The sequence below is a fragment of the Schistocerca americana genome, chromosome 4, assembly GCF_021461395.2.
Source record: "Schistocerca americana isolate TAMUIC-IGC-003095 chromosome 4, iqSchAmer2.1, whole genome shotgun sequence".
Classification (NCBI taxonomy): domain Eukaryota; kingdom Metazoa; phylum Arthropoda; class Insecta; order Orthoptera; family Acrididae; genus Schistocerca; species Schistocerca americana.
Genome location: NC_060122.1, coordinates 711894929 through 711914121, shown reverse-complemented (window position 1 = coordinate 711914121; position 19193 = coordinate 711894929).

The window sequence follows — 19193 nt, the reverse complement described above, 5'->3', positions numbered from 1 at the left end:
AGAGCCGTTCCTAGATAGTAGATAGAGTGTCCTTTTTGTCCCACATGATATCTTTATTCCTTGTGTAATCCAAGCTTTATTTTTTGACTTGTGTGTGAGTTGAGTTATCTTTAGGGGAAACCAATTCTCAAAAGTGGGGGCAACTTTATTACTGAATGCTTTGTATTTTCCATTTGAGTCAGATGTATTGTAAACAACTATCCGTTCCATGTCTTTGAGCAATTTCCTGAATGTCTCAATTTGTGACCTATTTAGTACTCTCCTGTACTCAGATTTAATAGATTTTTTTTATCCTCACATGTTTCAACATTTAACACTATATGTTGCATATCACAATCAGATAGCCCATTTATTATTGGTTTTGTGATGTGACTTTTTTTCCTAGATTTGTCTACAAAGATACTATCAATAGCAGACTCAGAGAATTTACATATTATAATAGCAAAGTTCACAGTAGGAACTAAATTGAATGATAGTGTTACTGACTGCAATAATTGTTCACTGACAGTGCTTTTCAATAAATCCACATTAAAATCTCCAGCAATCACTATTTCCTTGTTTTTTGCTATGAGGTGGGACAGCAGAGCCTCCAGATTTTTTAAGAAGAGGTTAAAATTTCCTGAAGGAGATCTGTATATAACTAATATTATAAAGGACTTATTATGAAATACTACTTCTGTTGCACAAGCTTCTCAGTGCTCCTCCGAGCAAAATTTATTAATATCAGTATTCTTGAAATCAAAACAGTTTCTGACAAATATGACAACTCCTCCTTTCTCCACATTTCCTCTACAGAACTAAGAACCTAACTTGAATCCTGTAATATTTAACATATATATACCAGTGGTCACATGATGATCAGAGAGGCCAATTATATCAACTGGTTTGCTCAACTCTAATTCTTTATCACAAATAACCATTTCATTAAGCTTACCCTTTAGTCCTCAGATATTCTGATGTAATAGCGAAAGCTGATTTTGTGCACTGGCTGAATTGCAACTGAATGAACCTAATTTTCCTGTCAATTTTTGAGTATCTTTAGTTTCAATCAGAGGCTGTCTGCCTGACTTGTGTTTCACATAAGGGGATCAGTTAGAGGGTATGAACCGAAATTTCTTGTGACACAAACCTTAAGGTCGTGTTTATTAATTACCAAATGAATTACTTTATAATAAGTAGCTACTATCCACAACTTGCTCAGTTGAGGGAGTTTAGTTTGTAAGCCATTTTTAAATGTTAGTATGCTGTCCAGCAGATAACGTTATGACAAATGCAATACTTTCTGCATTAAAATTTTGACATTGGCTGGTAACACGAGAAAATACATGGCGAACTGAAGGTACAATGCTATTCGAAGCTTTTAGAACATAGAAACTGAATAATGTCTTTGATTGAGTGACTGTTCTGTGATTTCATGAATAAAAATAAAGTAATTTTTGGTAAGAATTAAGCTAATGTGTAAAGAGGTTATGTTGTACATACATACATACATTAGTGTCCTATTATTTAGTTAAATTAATGAATATTTCTCTTTATGACTTGCATATATGTATACCATATACAGGGTGTTACAAAAAGGTATGGCCAAACTTTCAGGAAACATTCCTCACACACACATAAAGAAAAGATGTTATGTGGACATGTGTCCAGAAACGCTTAATTTCCATGTTAGAGCTCATTTTAGTTTTGTCAGTATGTACTTTACTTCCTTGATTCACCACCATGATTTCATACGGGATACTCTACCTGTGCTGCTAGAACATGTGCCTTTACAAGTACGACACAAAATGTGGTTCATGCACGATGGAGCTTCTGCGCATTTTAGTTGAAGTGTTCGTACGCTTCTCAACAACAGATTCGGTGACTGATGGATTGGTAGAGGCAGACCAATTCAGTGGCCTCCACGCTCTCCTGACCTCAACCCTCTTGACTTTCATTTATGGGGGCGTTTGAAAGCTCTTGTCTACGCAACCCCAGTACTAAATGTAAAGGCTCTTCATGTTCGTATTGTGGGCGGCTGTGATACAATATGCTATTCTCCAAGGCTGCATCAGCGCATCAGGGATTCCATGCGATAGAGGGTGGATGCATGTATCCTCACTAACAGAGGACATTTTGAACATTTCCTGTAACAAAGTATTTGAAGTCATGCTGGCATGTTCTGTTGCTGTGTGTTTCCATTCCATGATTAATGTGATTTGAAGGGAAGTAATAAAATGAGCTCTAACATGGAAAGTAAGCGTTTCCGGACACATGTTCACATAACATATTTTCTTTATTTTTGTGTGAGGAATGTTTCCTGAAAGTTTGGCCGTACCTTTTTGTAACACCCTGTATAAACTAGAACTGGATTAAGTGAGCACAAGAGTGCAAACATATATTTTTTTGTTGCTTGTATACTATTGGCTTGTTTGATTTTTTATGATTTTTTTCCAGGAAATAAATTGTCTTTTCTTTTAATTCACAAATTTAGTAAATTGTGAGCCAGTGGTTCCATGAACTTATGTCTGGTGTCCTTGGTTATATTCATCTTCTTCCGCCATTGACCATGTGTATAACAGTTCTTAATCAGGCTTATTCTTCCGATGCAAGCCTAACTTTGAGATGATGCATGGAAGAAAAGAAAACTTTGCACAAAAAAACGAATTTTGAGATTTCATATTTTTCATAGGATTATTTTTCAGACCACATTGTATTACAAGAAAAACGTCTCCTAGTCACAAGAACTAAAGACAGAGTGTCTCCGATGATTGACAAAAAAAAAACTGAATGAGGTTTCCCTCATTTGTTACCGTCTTCCATCATAGTAAAATACATCTTTTGCTGACGCTTACAGTGGTCTCGCTAATTTTTTTGTCAGTGCTTTTCTTACATATCAATACACAGGGTAGAAAGTTGGAAATGGCATTTTCAATGGAACCAACACAATATTCACCCAAGCAACCTGGGAAACCCACAACAAATTTAAATCAGGAAGAATGAACAGGAGACTGAACGCCATTCCTCCCGAATGCAGCTCTAGAGCCTTACTCTGTGCCACATCACTCAGTATGTTGTCCAAAGACTGGTTCGAAGCAGCTCTCCACACTACTCTATCCTGAACTCTATCTCTTCATTTCCGAGTAACTGCTGCAACTTACATTCTTCTGAATCTGCTTACTGCATTCATCTCTTGGTCTTCTCTGCGATTATTACCCCCCACACTTCCCTGCAGTAGTAAATCGGTGATCTGTTGGTGCCTCAGAAGGTGTCCTATTTGTACAGAAACCAGATGGCAGTTATAAGAGTCGAGGGGCATGAAAGGGAAGCAGTGGTTGGGAAGGGAGTGAGACAGGGTTGCAGCCTATCCCTGATGTTATTCAATATGTGTACTGAGGAAGTAGTAAAGGAAACAAAAGAAAAATTCGGAGTGGGGGTTAAAATCCATGGAGAAGATATAAAAACTCTGAGGTTCGCCAAACACATTGTAATTCTGTCAGAGACAGCAAAGGACCTGGAAGAGCAGTTGAATGGAATGGACAGTGTCTTGAAACGAGGATATAAGATGAACATCAGCAAAAGCAAAATGAGGATAATGGAATGTAGTTGGATTAAATTGGGTGATGCTGTGGGAACTAGATTAGGAAATGAGATGCTTAAAGTAGTAAAGGAGTTTTGTTATTTGGGGAGCAAAATAGCTCATGATGGTCAAAGTACAGAGGATATAAAATCTAGACTCGCAATTGCAAGGAAAGCGTTTCTGAAGAAGAGAAATTTGTTAATATCGAGTATAGATTTAAATGTCAGGAAGTCGTTTCTGAAAGTATTTGTATGGAGTGCAGCCATGTATGGATGTGAAACATGAACGATAAATAGATTAAGCAAGAAGAGAATAGAACCTTTCGAAATGTGATGCTGCAGAAGAATGCTGAAGATTAGATGGGTAGATCACATATCTAATGAGGAGGTATTGAACAGAATTGGGGAGAAGAGGAATTTGTGGCACAACTTGACTAGAAGAAGGTATCATTGGTAGCGCATATTCTGAGACATCAAGGGATCACCAATTTAGTATTGGAGGGAATCGTGGAGGGTAAAAATCTTAGAGGGAGACCAAGAGATGAATACACTTAACAGATTCATAGGGGCTGCAGCAGGTACTGGGAGATGAAGAAGCTTGCACAGGATTGAGTAGCATGGAGAGCTGCATCAAACCAGTCTCTGGACTGAAGACCACAACAACAACAACAACATGGCCACACTCCATAGAAATACAAGTACTTTCAGAAACGACTTCCTGAAACTTAAATCTATTGTACTCGATGTTAACAAATTTTTCTTGTACAGAAATGTTTTCCTTGTCATTGCCAGTCTACATTTTATATCTTCCTTACTTCGAGCATCATCAATTATTTTGCTTCCCAAATAGCAAAACCCAATTCCTACTTAAAAGTGTCTCACTTCTTAATCTAATTCCGTCAGCATGACCTGTTTTAATTCGACTACATTCCTTTATTCGCATTTAACTTCTGTTGATGTTCATCTTATATCCCCCTTTCAAGACACTATCCATTCCGTTCAACTGCATTTCCAAACCCTTTGCGGTCTCTGACAGAATTGCAATATCATCTGCAAACCTCAGCCGGCCGAAGTGGCCGTGCGGTTAAAGGCGCTGCAGTCTGGAACCGCAAGACCGCTACGGTCGCAGGTTCGAATCCTGCCTCGGGCATGGATGTTTGTGTTGTCCTTAGGTTTAACTAGTTCTAAGTTCTAGGGGACTAATGACCTCAGCAGTTGAGTCCCATAGTGCTCAGAGCCATTTGAACCATTTGCAAACCTCAAAGTTTTTATTTTTTCTCCCTGGACTTTAATTCATACTCCAAATTTTTCTTTTGGTTCCCTTAACGGTTTGCTCAGTACACAGACTGAATATCATTACGTATAGGCTACAACTCAGTCTCACTCCCTTCTCAACTACTGTTTCACTTTCGTGCCCCTTGACTCTTATAACTGCCATCATGGTTTCTGTACAAACTGTAAATAGCCTGTCGCTCCCTGTATTTTACCCCTGCTATCTTTTAGAATTTGAAAGAGGGTATTCTGGTCAACATTGTCAAAAGCTTTCTCTAAGTCTGTTAATGCTATGAACGTAGGTTTGCCTTTCCTTAGCCTATCTTCTGTGAGAACTCATAGTGGCCATTATTGGCTCATGTGTTCCTACATTTCTCTGGAATCCAAACTGATCTTCCCTGAGGTCGTTTTCAACCAGTTTCTCGTCGGGTAGACCTGTCTCCTGGTGCAAGTCTTTTGAGTTAACGCCACTATGGTGACTTGCGCGTCGATGGGGATGAGATGATGATGAACACAGCATAACATCTAGTCCCTGAGTGGAGAAATTCTCCAGCCCGGCCGGGAATCGAACCTGGGCGCCTTAGAGTGGCATTCCGTTGCGCTAACCGCTCAGCTATCGAGGCAGACATTCGAGCAGTGATTAAGTACTTCGTAAAGAAAGGTATGAAACCAAAGATCATTCATGCGGATTTCGAGAATACACTGGGGACTCTGCTCCTTCATGTTCAACTGTTGCCAAGTGGACAAATTAATTTAAATTTGGTCAGGGGGCCTTTGGTGATGATTCCCGCAGTGGTCGGCCAAGATGTGTCACTCCTCCAAAAATCATTGCAAAAGTGCACAAAATGGTCATGGCGGATCGTCGATTGAAGGCGCGTAAAATTGCTCACGCTTGCCAGATTTCATCTGAAAGGGAACATCACATTTTAGCTGAAGAATTAGAAATGAAAAAAATATCTGCAAGATGGGTGCCGTGACTCTTGACGCTGCATGAAAAACGCATGAAAATGGACATATTGGAACAATATTTGGCCCGTTTTAGGAGAAAAGAACAAGATTTTTCTGCCGGTTTGTGACCACAGATGAAACTTGGGTGCACTGCTATACCCCAGAGACAAAACAACAGTCAAATCAGTGGAAATGTGCTTATTCTTCAGCACCAAAGAAAGCAAAGACAATTCCTTTGGCGGAAAAGGACGTGGCACACATGTGCCGTTGCCATGGCAAAATTACACGAACTAAGGTATGAATTGTTGCCACACCCACCTTATTCACCTGACATCTCTTCTTAAAACTGAAAAGTTTTCTTGGTGGACGAAGATTCACTTCAGATGAAGAACTGATAGCTGGAGTTGACAACTATTTTGCAGACCTGGAAGAAATTCATTTTCGAGATAAGATCAAGACACTGGAACATCGTTGGACCAAGTGCATTAATCTACAAGGAGACTACATTGAAAAATAAAAAAGTTTCAGGGATGTAAGTACTTTTTTTCTATTCTGTGCCAAGAACTTTTCAAACCATCCTTGTACTTCACTGGCTCAGGACCAAATAATCAGTTTTTCATACTGCAGAAGAGGAAATAGCCAGTTCGTCAACCAGAGTGTTCCTTAACAGTTCGTATCAAGTTCACATTCTGCAGATCACAAATGAAGCAGACACAGGCAGTAGGTTTCAATTCAGTGATGCTGATCGTTCTCTGGAACATAAAGTTCACACCAGATCCAAGTTCCAACATTGCTATAAAGAATGGAGTACCTACAACGAAAAACGCTGAACGACACTGCACCTCATTTAAAATCGATTTCAAGATTCACAGCTTTGAAGAACTAGTTGACATGGATAAGGCAATAAATCATTCTTCGCAGGTGGACAGACCACTGAAGATTGGTTTGTTCCCATGGAAGGAACAGTATCAAGACGATGGCACAAATATTCGAAGAACTGAGAAGATTCTTGGGAATGATCAGTTACTACTGTAGACATATGCCAAAGGTGGCTGAACTTCAGGCTCTGCTGACGGACATATTGGAAGGGAAATATACATCAGGCCAAAGAGAAGTGAAATGGAGACTACAACTGATGGAAATTTTCAAGATGATGAGGAGTATGTGGCTCATGTGTTTTCCTCATCCACCTCAGGTGTGCAGTTACTACTGTAGACGTATGCCAAAGGTGGCTGCACTTCAGGCTCTGCTGATGGACATATTGAAAGGGAAATATACATCAGGCCAAAGAGAAGTGAAATGGAGACTACAACTGATGGAAATTTTCGAGATGATGAGGAGTATGTGGCTCATGTGTTTTCCTCATCCACCCCAGGCGTGCAGTTACTACGCAGACGTATGCCAAAGGTGGCTGAACTTCAGGCTCTGCTGACGGATATATTGAAAGGGAAATATACATCGGGCCAAAGAGAAGTGAAATGGAGACCACAACTGATGGAAATTTTCAAGAAGATAAGGAGTATGTGGCTCATGTGTTTTCCTCATCCACCACAGGTGGCATTAATGGTGGACACTAGAAAAGTAACTGTTGGTGTAGCACTGCAAGAGTTAGTGAATGGGAAGTGGCAGTCCTTGGCATTCTCTTCGTAGCTATTCACAACAGTGCATCAGAAATGGAGCACAGTTGACAGGGAAGTTTATGCTATTTGCGCTACCATTCAGCAACCAAAGGCTCAATAAAAGGCAAAGATTTTATAGTTGTGGAGTACCTTTCATGCTGCTGTGCTAGCATAAAAGTCATTCCTTGACAACAAGATGCAGTGGAACAAAAAAAAAACAGACAGTGATTTGAAACGGCTGCAGGAAGATGCTACATGCATCCTTAATCTGTCAGCAGTCGATGACAAGAACTTAGAACTACTTTATGGTGTAACAAATCACATAGCTTACAATGGTCATTCATACCATAGAAAAATCAGCACGTAGCCTTTGACTCTTTTAACGACTTGACACATTCTGGCATGCCAGCTACCATCAGACTGATTATGAAGGAAGTGGTGTGGCCAGGACTGTAAAGGAATTGCTGTCATTGGGAGCAAGCTTGCATAAGGTGCCAACATTGCCAAACTGGGTGACATATATCAGCGCCTTTGGGAACCTCTGATATAGCTCACTTCAAGGATATTCACGTTGACCTAGTTGGGCCACTGCCATGCTCTGGGACAAACAACTTCATACTGACAGTGGTTGACACATTCACACGTCGGCCGGAAGCCTGTCCAATAGCTGACATGACAGTAGAAACAGTAGCACGTGCCTCAGTGACAGGGTAGATTGTGAAGTTTGGTGTGCTGCTAGTCATAACAACAGGCCATAGAAGGAAGTTTGAATCTGTGCTCTTTCACAAGCTGTTAGGTCTGAGTGGCTGCACACATTTAAGACCACGAGCTACCATCCCACCATCAGTGGGATGGTAGAACGGTTACATAGAACTCTTAAAGCAGCCTTAATGTGTAGCTATGAGAAATGAATAGATACACTACTGTTGGTTCTCTTGGATCTATGGACTGCAATTACGGGCGATGAAGATCGTTCAGTGGCCCCACTGGTTTGAAGAAAACAACTAAGACTGCCAGTGGTCCTTATTTCTGTAATACCACCACAGCTCCAGACATATGAGATGAAGGAGCCCTTCAGTTTAGAGCTAATACTCATATCGTCGCAGCAGTATAGCGAGAAGCCTTTATTCGGCCATAAGGATTGGTGCACCTCGTTACACGTCTTGCTCTGTGACGACAGTGCAAGGCCACCATTACAATCGTCTTACACAAGTCTGTACAACGTCCTTCAACAGCACGACAACACATTCATCATTGATTGGAATGGTAAACAGGAAACAGTTTCAGTCAGAAGACTGAAATCGGCCAACCTGGACAAAGATACCATGGAATGTCATCAGACGATCCCAATAGAGTTCAGGAGATCACGCACACTGGTTATGCTGAATATATTGGCTGGAGAGGTAGATGCAAGCTTTCTACCATGCAGCATCGTCCTCACCAGTATGTCCAGCAGTAATCACCAAGGGTGGTAGAAACGTGAGGCATTAGTTTCCAGGCATTCCTGGCCCTCCTAGCTTCACCAAAGAGGGTGCTGGTGTAGCGACTACAGCTGTCGATCTAAGAGGCAAGGACAAGATAATATATGTGTTTGATCTTTTGCAACTTCCTGGCCGATTAAAACTGTGTGCCCGACCGAGACTCGAACTCGGGACCTTTGCCTTTCGCGGGAAAGTGCTCTACCATCTGAGCTACCTAAGCACGACTCACGCTCGGTCCTCACAGCTTTACTTCCGCCAGTTTTAATCTGCCAGGAAGTTTCATATAAGCGCACACTCCGCTGCAGAGTGAAAATCTCATTCTGGAAACATCCCCCAGGCTGTGACTAAGCCAAGTCTCCGCAGTATCCTTTCTTTCAGGAGTGCTAATTCTGCAAGGTTCGCAGGAGAGCTTCTGTAAAATTTGGAAGGTAGGAGACGAGATACTGGCAGAAGTAAAGCTGTGAGGACCGGCCGTGAGTCATGCTTCGGTAGCTCAGATGGTAGAGCACTTTCCCGCAAAAGGCAAAGGTCCCGAGTTCGAGTGTCGGTCGGCACACAGTTTTAATCTGCCAGGAAGTTTCATATAAGCGCACACTCCGCTGCAGAGTGAAAATCTCATTCTGTTTGATCTTTTGTTTCCTCTCTCTTTGTTTATTGATTTTTACGCACTTTACCTGCGTAGCCTGTTCTTTGTAAAACGTGTTTTTATATGGAAAATAAACGTGTGTTTTCTTTTTCTTGATCAATGTGAATTTCAGTTAGGAAGTCAAATATATGATTAACCTCCTGCTTTGTCAGATTAAAATTTCTCATTACATATGAAATTTGACAGACGTCTGGTTCAGGTTCCTGAAAATGTAAAGCACTTAACATTTTCCCATCCAAGTAGCAGAGATTCACTCAGAGTGTCGGTTCAAACTGAGCGTCACTCAGGATGACTTATTTCATTGATTGAGGATTCCTTCTGAGTTTATTCATACTGATAGAATATTCCTTAACTTTGTGATTTGGTTGTTTGAAAGTTTAAAGGTAGGTCCTGCATTGGAACTGACACATACCATCCACATCATTAATGTAAATTTGAACAAAGATTTTTCAGAACTTACTTCAGCCTACAGCAGGATTAGATGTATTTTCGCTACCAGCCACCAGATGTGTCTGTACAAACAAATCCTTCACACAGCACATAAGCCTGCCATCATATCAGCATTCACAGCCATGACGATGCAGAACACATGCTTGACACAGCAAAGTACAGCTCAGCTCAAGCAGTTTAGGGAATCTCAGTGTCGACTCCTTCCACAGCTCTGGTCACGATTTAGTCGATTTTTATACTTCCATGCCAAACTTAATTTTTAATGAATATTCATTGTTAATTGGGAATGGCGCACTCCTTCGTGAATGAGCAGTAGAAAACTGTTAGGCCACTTCATTCCTGTTCCCTTACTTTTAAAAACATTCATCAACAAATTAATTAAGTTTACATTTTTAATAACTATTGCTTATTTTCACCAATCAATTGGCAGTGTTGCCTACATATGTTCAATGCTTTTTTTTTGTTTTTACAAAAAATAAATGGAATTCGTTTAACATACTACCTTTCTTTCAGTTTACTAGTAGCAATCATCATTTGTATCTACATACAATTCTTAAGGGTGAGAGAGCAACTGATTGAATTTTACACAAGTATTTTGGTCAGTTAAGTTTATAGAAAGAGATTACTCATATGAGAATGGCACACAGTGCGGTATATCTGCAAAAATGTTATCATTTATGGACATTACATAATTCCCTGGGATTTTAACTATTCGCTCAGTCTTATCAGTTCATGATCATCTTTTACTCTCTTCACAAAATAAATGTCATAAAATTAGAATGAGCCAAGCATAAAAAGTATTCAGCAGTATATAAGTCTGTGGTGCACGTTTGCATAGCGCACCTTTGCGTACAGAGAAAACAACTTTATACCTATACATTACAATAAACATAGAAAAACCATAGATGAAATTGAGTTGGTGCTACTGCACATGTTCTTCAAATCGATACATCCTTATGTGTGCATAAATACAATTCCAGGTAGTGTAGATGGATCACTGATATATACACATTTTGCAGATTTAATGCCCATTCCAAAACAAAGTCAGGATACTTGATGTTTCATGAGTTTTAGTTCAGTTGACGATCAGCATGACGAATATTCTCATGGCTGATACTTACCTTTCATAATTATTTAGCAGTTTTGGTAAAAAACTGCTCCAAATCTTTTTATGGGTACAGACCTTTAATCTTATTGATTCTGCGATTTGTGAGCTAATAACAACCTGGTTGTGGGATGCGTGTAATGACATATGGTCCTTCATAAAGGTAGTGCCCACCTGCTGTTTTTCTTGTTTGAGCTGTGAAGATTTGGGGTGACTTCTGAGCACAGCATAATTTTCTACTTCATAAGTTTGCACGTTTTTAAGAATTTTGTCATAATGCGATTTTCTAAGGCGCACTTGGCGAGTAAGTGCTATTTAACACGGATCTTACCTTTTCTTTGTAAGAGTCTGCTTGTCTTGGAAATTTTAAAAGTGGGTCTACTTACTCATTGCTCTCTTTGACATCCAACATCAAGTCTACAGGATTGTACTGTGTGTCATAATTAAGGTGCGTTTACACCTGTTTGCCTTGCGGCTAGTTGACCAGCGGCTGTAGCTTGCCCCACTCAGAAGTAAAGGCGCCTAGTATGAACACAGACGTGAAAGGGATTCACTCGCATGCACATGTTGATGAAGAGACATGCACCTACACTCGTGCCTCTACTTGCGTGAGGGTCAAGAACAGTTGCAGGGTGACTAGGCACAAGGCGCATAGGTGTAAACACACCTTGAGGAAGATGGTTCTCTCCCTGGTCAAACAAGTCAAGATACTGTACATAACACATGTGTTGCTAATGTTTATAAGTGAATACGGACCTCTTTAGTTCACAGAATACTCATTCACAGGGATTTGCTTGCGGGTTGAATCGTGATATTAAAATTATTTGTGTGCTATTATCTTGCAACAATTGTCTCCATTTACAGTCAGTGATGTAAGATGTATTGTCTGTTAGCAGTAAGCTGGGCTTCCCTACCGTGGGAATGTAATCATTTGAGATTCTCCTGATAATTACTTGAGCTGTAGCGGACTTACCTGCGTATATATATTTACAAATTTGGAAAAATTTCATATAGTCCAATAACGTATGTAATATCTTCAAAGGCAGTCGGGTATGAACCAACAACATCAAGAGCTACGATTTCAAGTGGTTTGTAAGGCAAAACAGAGTGCAGTTCAGCCTTAATAGATTTCTTGATGCACTTTGCTTTCTGACAGATGACACAAGTTCTTGGTTATCGATGGACTTTTGTCGCATATTTGGAAAGTTGCAAAATAGGTTACGCTTCGTTACACATTTTGTGGTACTGTAATGTCCAAAGGCATAATGTGCAAAACCAAATAAGTTTATCTATACTATCAGATGGAATGCATGCACACCAAGTGTTTGTCGTGAGATGTCTGTTATAGAACAACAGATCGTTGTGTAAGGTGTAATACTGTCCCAAACTGCTTGCATTATCTTCTTTCAGCTGTGTTCACACTTTGTGTCATCATGGATCTGTTTCTCGTAATTTTTTTATGTTTCTATGCCGTCGATAGTGTTTGTCCTTCATCAGTAAAATGCGATAGTCTGTAACTCATTCTAACGTTTCTGCATTTTCGATAATAACTCGTAACAGTCTAGACAATGTGTCTACTTCAGTGTTTTGTTTTCCTGCTGTATGAATTATATCCTATGAATATTCTTGTAAATAGAATACATAACGCGTTAAGCATGGATGCAATAATCTGCAAAGCGTCAAAAAACTCTGAGCTTGATTATCAGTGTATATCTCTATGTTTTTCTACCAGTGGCGGCTATTCCTTGAGGATTCCAGGGCGGCGCCCTTCCAGTAGTATCTGTGACGTTAAAGGTTGCAGTATGTACGATGTCGTAAATCAAAATGCATTGTGTAGGCCTACTTGGGACAGCACCCGTACGAAGCGGGCAAAATAAACGAGTAGTGCCACGCCGGTGGTAGAAGTTTTGTTGTTTCATTATGAAGCAGATTGTTTGAAAGTGCAAATTAATGACTAACTGACGCGCTAGTTTCCTGTTTAAAATGAATAGTGTAAATGGTGTGAACAGTATTTTAATTACTGGTGGTCAGAATCTTATTTTTAAGAGAAAGAGGGAGCTGAAAAAGCTATGACCTCCAAGACCTGTTTTAAACATTTTACAGACTCAAAATACGTGCAAAAGCAAAAGTAGTTTTACCAGAAAGCTTACTCCTTCTTTATATAAACGCGTTGACTGGCTGTTTGGATGTGAAATAAGAAATGTTTTCTTTTGTTACACATATCTGGTAATTAATGTTGCAAACAAGCTTGGACCGAAAGTGGGTAACGAACATTAAACACTTAGCTCACAAAGTTAAAAAAAAACATAAACTGAGTGAACTACACATAAATTTTTTCAAAGTCGATACAAGGTGTCAGCTGGGCACAGCCTACATAATGAGAATTGAGAAGTTTAATAAAGATGCTTCTAAGAATCGTTAAGGCACGTTTACACTGCTGTTTGGAAACTAAAATGTTGGCAAGTTTTGAAGAAAGTATGAAAATTTTAAAAATACATGTACATTTGTTGCAAACATAACGAATTTCAAACAAAATTCTCATGTTTCAAACCCTGTTTCAAGTTTCCACTAGTTGTCGGTAAATTACTGAAACGTCCTTTGATCTTTTTTTGAAACCAAAATTCTGCACAAAAAGTTGTAAACTTTCTCCCTCGTTGTGCGTTCGTGCCCAGCGTTCCAGCAGGTGGTTCAATTATGTTCCATTCTAGCATTTGCTTGCTTTCAGCTCTCACTGCTGTTTGCTTTGACCAGGGGATATACGTGTTGTGGCAAAATACTCATGGGGTTGAACTTACAAATCGTAAATAAAGCTTTTAGAAACGTCTGAATACCTATAAATAGTGTAGTAATAAATCACGTAACTTACCTTCTTATTCCTTTGTGATTGCTGTAGATTCAATCACTCCGTCGCTTATGGGTTCCTTTAAGTCTGACATTTCATCTTTTGTTGTCGGGAGGCTTATGTTATGACTGTCGCCATTGTCTATGAATTGTATACGAGAGCTCTGGCAGTACTTGTCATGGTTTAACTTTTGTCTGTCCAGGTTAACTTCAATCTTTTCGCCATTGTGCATCAAGAGACATTTTACTAAGAATAAATCAATTATTGCTTTCTGTCTCAGAAAATGTACGCTTATCAGCCAGTCAGTAAGTAAATCATCTATTTCTAGGAACGGGTAGTGTAACACTTCATTCCCCAGGTTAATTGTCACAAAAACCTGCATCCTAACCCCATGTTACTTAAGGCCAACACCGCTTACGATTTAACACTTCTGGACGGTAAAATATGGAACGAAGCCTAATTCCCTCATCCTCTTATACAAATTGTATGGTATAGCACATATTGTTGCCTCCGTACCTGTAACAATTGTGGTTGGTATACCACCAACGGTGACTTGTACTGTGACCTGTTCCACTTCATTCTTTGGAGCATGACGTTTGGTATTTTCTTCTGTTAACTCGTCATGAAGTTCCATGTTTTCATTGTAACTTAGTAAGGACACGGTAAATACCTGATTAATACCTGGGCTTTTTCTAATGATCCCCAGTGATCACCTGGCGATAAGATGAGACCGAACGTAGTTTGACAGGCCGTCTTTCGACAATTGAGGCTCATTATCACTTGAGTTGTATTCATAAGAGGATGCCGTGTCCTCCACACGAATTTGCGTGTTGTTTTGCAAACTATTTCAGTTTTTAGTGTTATTATTATAGGCGTTGGTATGGTTTCCTTTCTCATTTCTGTTCCCATTTCGGTTGTTTCGTCTGTTATGGTTGCCATTGTATGCTGGATGGAAACGGTTTCTGTTCTTTCTTTTCTTATTGGGTGAATTCGGTCCATAATTCTGAGGTGCTGCATCCGCATTTGTCGGCTGATTAGCCAGTCCTACATGCTTAACAAAGTTTTCACTGTGCGAGTTAAGATTAGCTGTACAGTTGTGAGAGCATTGCTATTGTCAGGTCGTAAGCCACGCATATCTTCCTACATTAAATCCAATGAGTCGAGTACAAACAGAAAGTATTCTATGTCTGTCGCTGGAACTTCTACAAGTCTTTAACGTGTCTAAACCGCAATTTTGCTTTCTGTATCTACAGCACACCATGTTTGGAGACAGGATCGTCCAAGTAATCCCTTATATTTAGATAGTTTTCAACTTTCCAAAATACCATATTAGGCTACCTTGTCGTGGATTAAAGAATTGCGTCTTAAAAACCTTTCGTCTCAATCTCTTCTGAACCGAGCCTGGCCAAAATTTGTTCAAGAAAGTGAGTTTAAACAGTTGGTAATCGATATAGTTAGCGGCTGTTTCGTTTGCCCATATGGTGGCATCACCATGTATGTAGCCAGCCACACAACGAATTTTTTTTAGTTGCTCCAAGCCCTAGGCAAAGCTGTTTTAAATGATTTAAGAAAAAGTACAAGGTTAATGGCCTTTTTCTCTTGGATATGTACTTGAAATTGATGGTGTTTTGGTAAATTCCTGTCCAGTAATAGAGTCGACAACTTACATACTGCCTCCGGATAATACAACACGTCACTGATGAAGAGCTGAGCACCATAACATTTTCGTTAACATAATTTCGTGCAGTTTGCAGGTGGCTGGAATTTTTCTGCGTGGGTGCGGTTGTGGATGAGGAATGGGTTACACTTTCCTGTATTTGTTTTAATTTATGTAGCAAATTAGACGATTGTGAAAACACATTTTGTTACCAAAGCGGCAGATCTTTGTTAAAGGTTTCTTTAAGTTGTTTCAGTTCCTGAGTCTGCTCAGGTTTTGCAACATCATTACTTGCAAAGTATTCATCACACACCAACCATTACATCGCTCACAGTAACTCTTCACTAATACGTTTATCTATGTGTTTATCTTTGTAGTCAATCCATTTGGATTAATTACTGCTAAATATATGCATCTGCTAGTCGAGTTGCAACTAAAAACTATTTGCCTGTTCTATAGTGAAATGTTCTTCAGATTAAAATGAATATACCATTTCACTGAGTATAGTGTTTTCACCAGTGAGCTTATCTACATTCGTAGACAAAGTTTGACTAACATTTGATAATTTTGATACATTGTTGGCTAATGTTTCTTGTTGTTTAAAAGTATAATTCTTTTGTGATGTTGGTCCTACATCTATCGAAATGTTACTAAACTGTGGCTGCCAATTAGCTACACTCCGTGAAAGCTCTGAAATTTGGTTTGTGATATTTTTCGTTGCTTCATCGAACTTTGTGATCAGACTACTGTGAGGACACAATTTGTTGCTAAAGCGGCAGATCTTTGTTAAAGGTGTCTTTGTGTTGTTTCAATTCATGAATCTGTTCAGGTTTTGCAACATCACTGCTTGCGAGGTACTCATTTTTAAAAGTGGTCGTTTCATCTTTAGTGGTCTGAGTGGAAAACATAAGTCCTAAGGTGGACATCCCAGCGTTTATTTCATTTTTGAATGTGGCTATTTGAGTACTAAGAGTGGATATCTCAGCTTTTAACAGCTTTTGCAACAACTGTTGTTCTATTTCGAGTTCACTAGAAGCTCCTAGTGGCAGGAATGCAAAGTTGGTTGAAGGTTGAACCATTTTGTTCGCGATCTGTTCATTACTTGCGGATGGTTGAAAGTCTGGCTGAAATGTGTTACCTGCAGTTTGCGTATTGGTTTCTCTCACGGCGGCATTAATATTCTCGAGGTTTAAGTTCATTTCTACCTCAATACTTACTTCACTTGAAGATGAGGTACTGAAATTTGTTTCTGACATTTTTTGTTTTTTACCAATCTTGACCATAGTATGAAAGATTGATTAATCATAATTATGCGTTTTTATGGTAAATTACTTGTTTTTACTGACAATGGAGAACACAAACACCACTCCTGAATGACCATTACTAATTGCCTTCACTTTGATACTGGTGTACGCCAATTGATTTCTTACTCTTTAGTGGCTGCTGTTCAGAAGCCCTGCAATACACGATTCTCCACATTCTGAATAGGCCGTTGTATGTAGATTGAGAGGAGATCATGTCATAGTGACTCATATTTATTCGAGAGGCGGTGTGATTTGACAAAAACCTTTTGACTGATCTGGAATGGTCTCAGTTTTACTCCCCTGTCTCCCCATAGTTTCTTTTTTGTAGCCGTCTCTTTGATATTACTCAGTGCCACACCTACTACTGCTGCAAGCTGTGTCCGATTACAGGGAGTTACTAACTCCTTCACCTTATCCTTACGTTGTTTATTTCTTAATACTGTAACTGGTGGAAGACTGGTTGTGTCATGTGGCAACTCGTTCACACATTCTGGAAATCAGGTAGAAAGATGTCTCAGTTGGTGTGCTTTTTAGCACAACACACTCTGAATAAGTTGCCTAGATCCTTCATAGCCCGTGCTATAGGTTTCAACACGGGATGAAATGAGAAAATAAAGATAGGTTCAACCCCATGTTTCTTCAAAGTAGCTACTCATCTCTAAGAGCAGAATTGCTGACTGAGGTCTGCAGCCCTAACTTTTTTAGCTTACGAGGGATGATCGGATAAACAGGCACTTGACAGCTTTGATTTTTGTGTTTCGCCTTTTGGCAAATCTTGTACATAGAAAGGGCCTTTCTGATGCACCTCCCCATATTTTAAAAGTGTCACACCGTTTATAATTATAAGAAACACTTTCGTGGACCAAATTGCCCATAACTCAAATGACTGTACCATATGAGTTTGTTTATCACGTCCTCAGGTATGCAGAGGATCCATAAAGAGTCGTACACATTCCTTCTGTGGAATAAAATTTTCTTTGATACTAGATAAAATTGCCAAATCATCACTTGACTTGTCTTTCTACTTTTCCTTGAGAGAGTATAAGGCTAGATCTCGGTCTTGTTCTTTTGTTGTGTTCCGCATAAAGCCTGTTAAATAATGTACAAATGCCACCTTCTTCTAGATCTTGCTGCACTGTATGTATCACTCCAACAAGGGATCTGGTCAAGGCATCAGCAATGATATTTTTTGAGCATGGTATGTGCATTGTGATAAAGTCATACAATACCCATCACTCTAGTATTCTGTGAGTTAGTTTTGATGTCAACAGAAACTGAAGTGCCTTGTGGTCAGTGAAGTTCTAGGTCCAAACAGAGAGTAACGGATTTTTTGGAATGTGACTGAGTATTTCTTTTCGCATTCACACAACACTCAATTCCATCGTCCTCAATTCGACACAATATTCAGTCCCAAATTCTTGAAAAATCACAATGCCTAATCCCAATGTAGCCGAGTCAGTAGTCATACAGATATCCTTGCTGAGATCAGAATGATACAGAATTGGCGTCTGGAATTTTCTATCTGCTACATCATCCCATACCCAAGGTGTTCTCTTCCTTGCCAGGCAGAGAGAGGCGAGGCTATTAATGTGAATGAAATTCTTATAGTAGTTGACTGACACTAGAAATCCTCTCATACGTTTCCTGGTGGTAGGCGTGGCAAAGTGTTCAGTGGTTTCCAGTTTCTGTGGGTCAGGTGTGATTCCTTTTTCTGAAATTACATGTCCCAGAAAGTTGACCTACGATCAGTTAAAATACGATTTCTCTGTATATCTCGGACATCTTACTCACTGAATGTACTTAGCAAACCATCTAGGTCCCTGTCGTGTTTCTCCCGTCTACTTTTGGCGATCAAGGTGTCATCGATATATGCTGCAATTCGCTGTTTTAAGTTTTCGTCAAGTATTCTATCTAGATTCCAAACAAACGCTGCCAATGAAACGTTTAGACCAAAGGTTAATCGTGTCTACTGGTAGCATCGGTCAAGTGTAGAAATGCTGTGTATTGACGACAAGAAGAGTGACGTTCAGTCTGTTAGAAATTAAGAGTGATGGTCGATGGAAGAAAATACTTACACACTGTGAAACTTTTGCAATACTTCTTCTAGATTTTTCCGGTCTGACTGTCTCTGGGGCAATGATGGTATTAACTTCACACATAACTTATACAAGCCTAATCAACCCATTCTTTTCTACAATGTGTAATGGTCAACCGTATGACGATGAAATATGTTCATTTATGTTGTTCTCAGACATTTCATCTAATTTCTCAAACACCTCTGAATTATCACTCAATACCCTAGCTAAGTCTT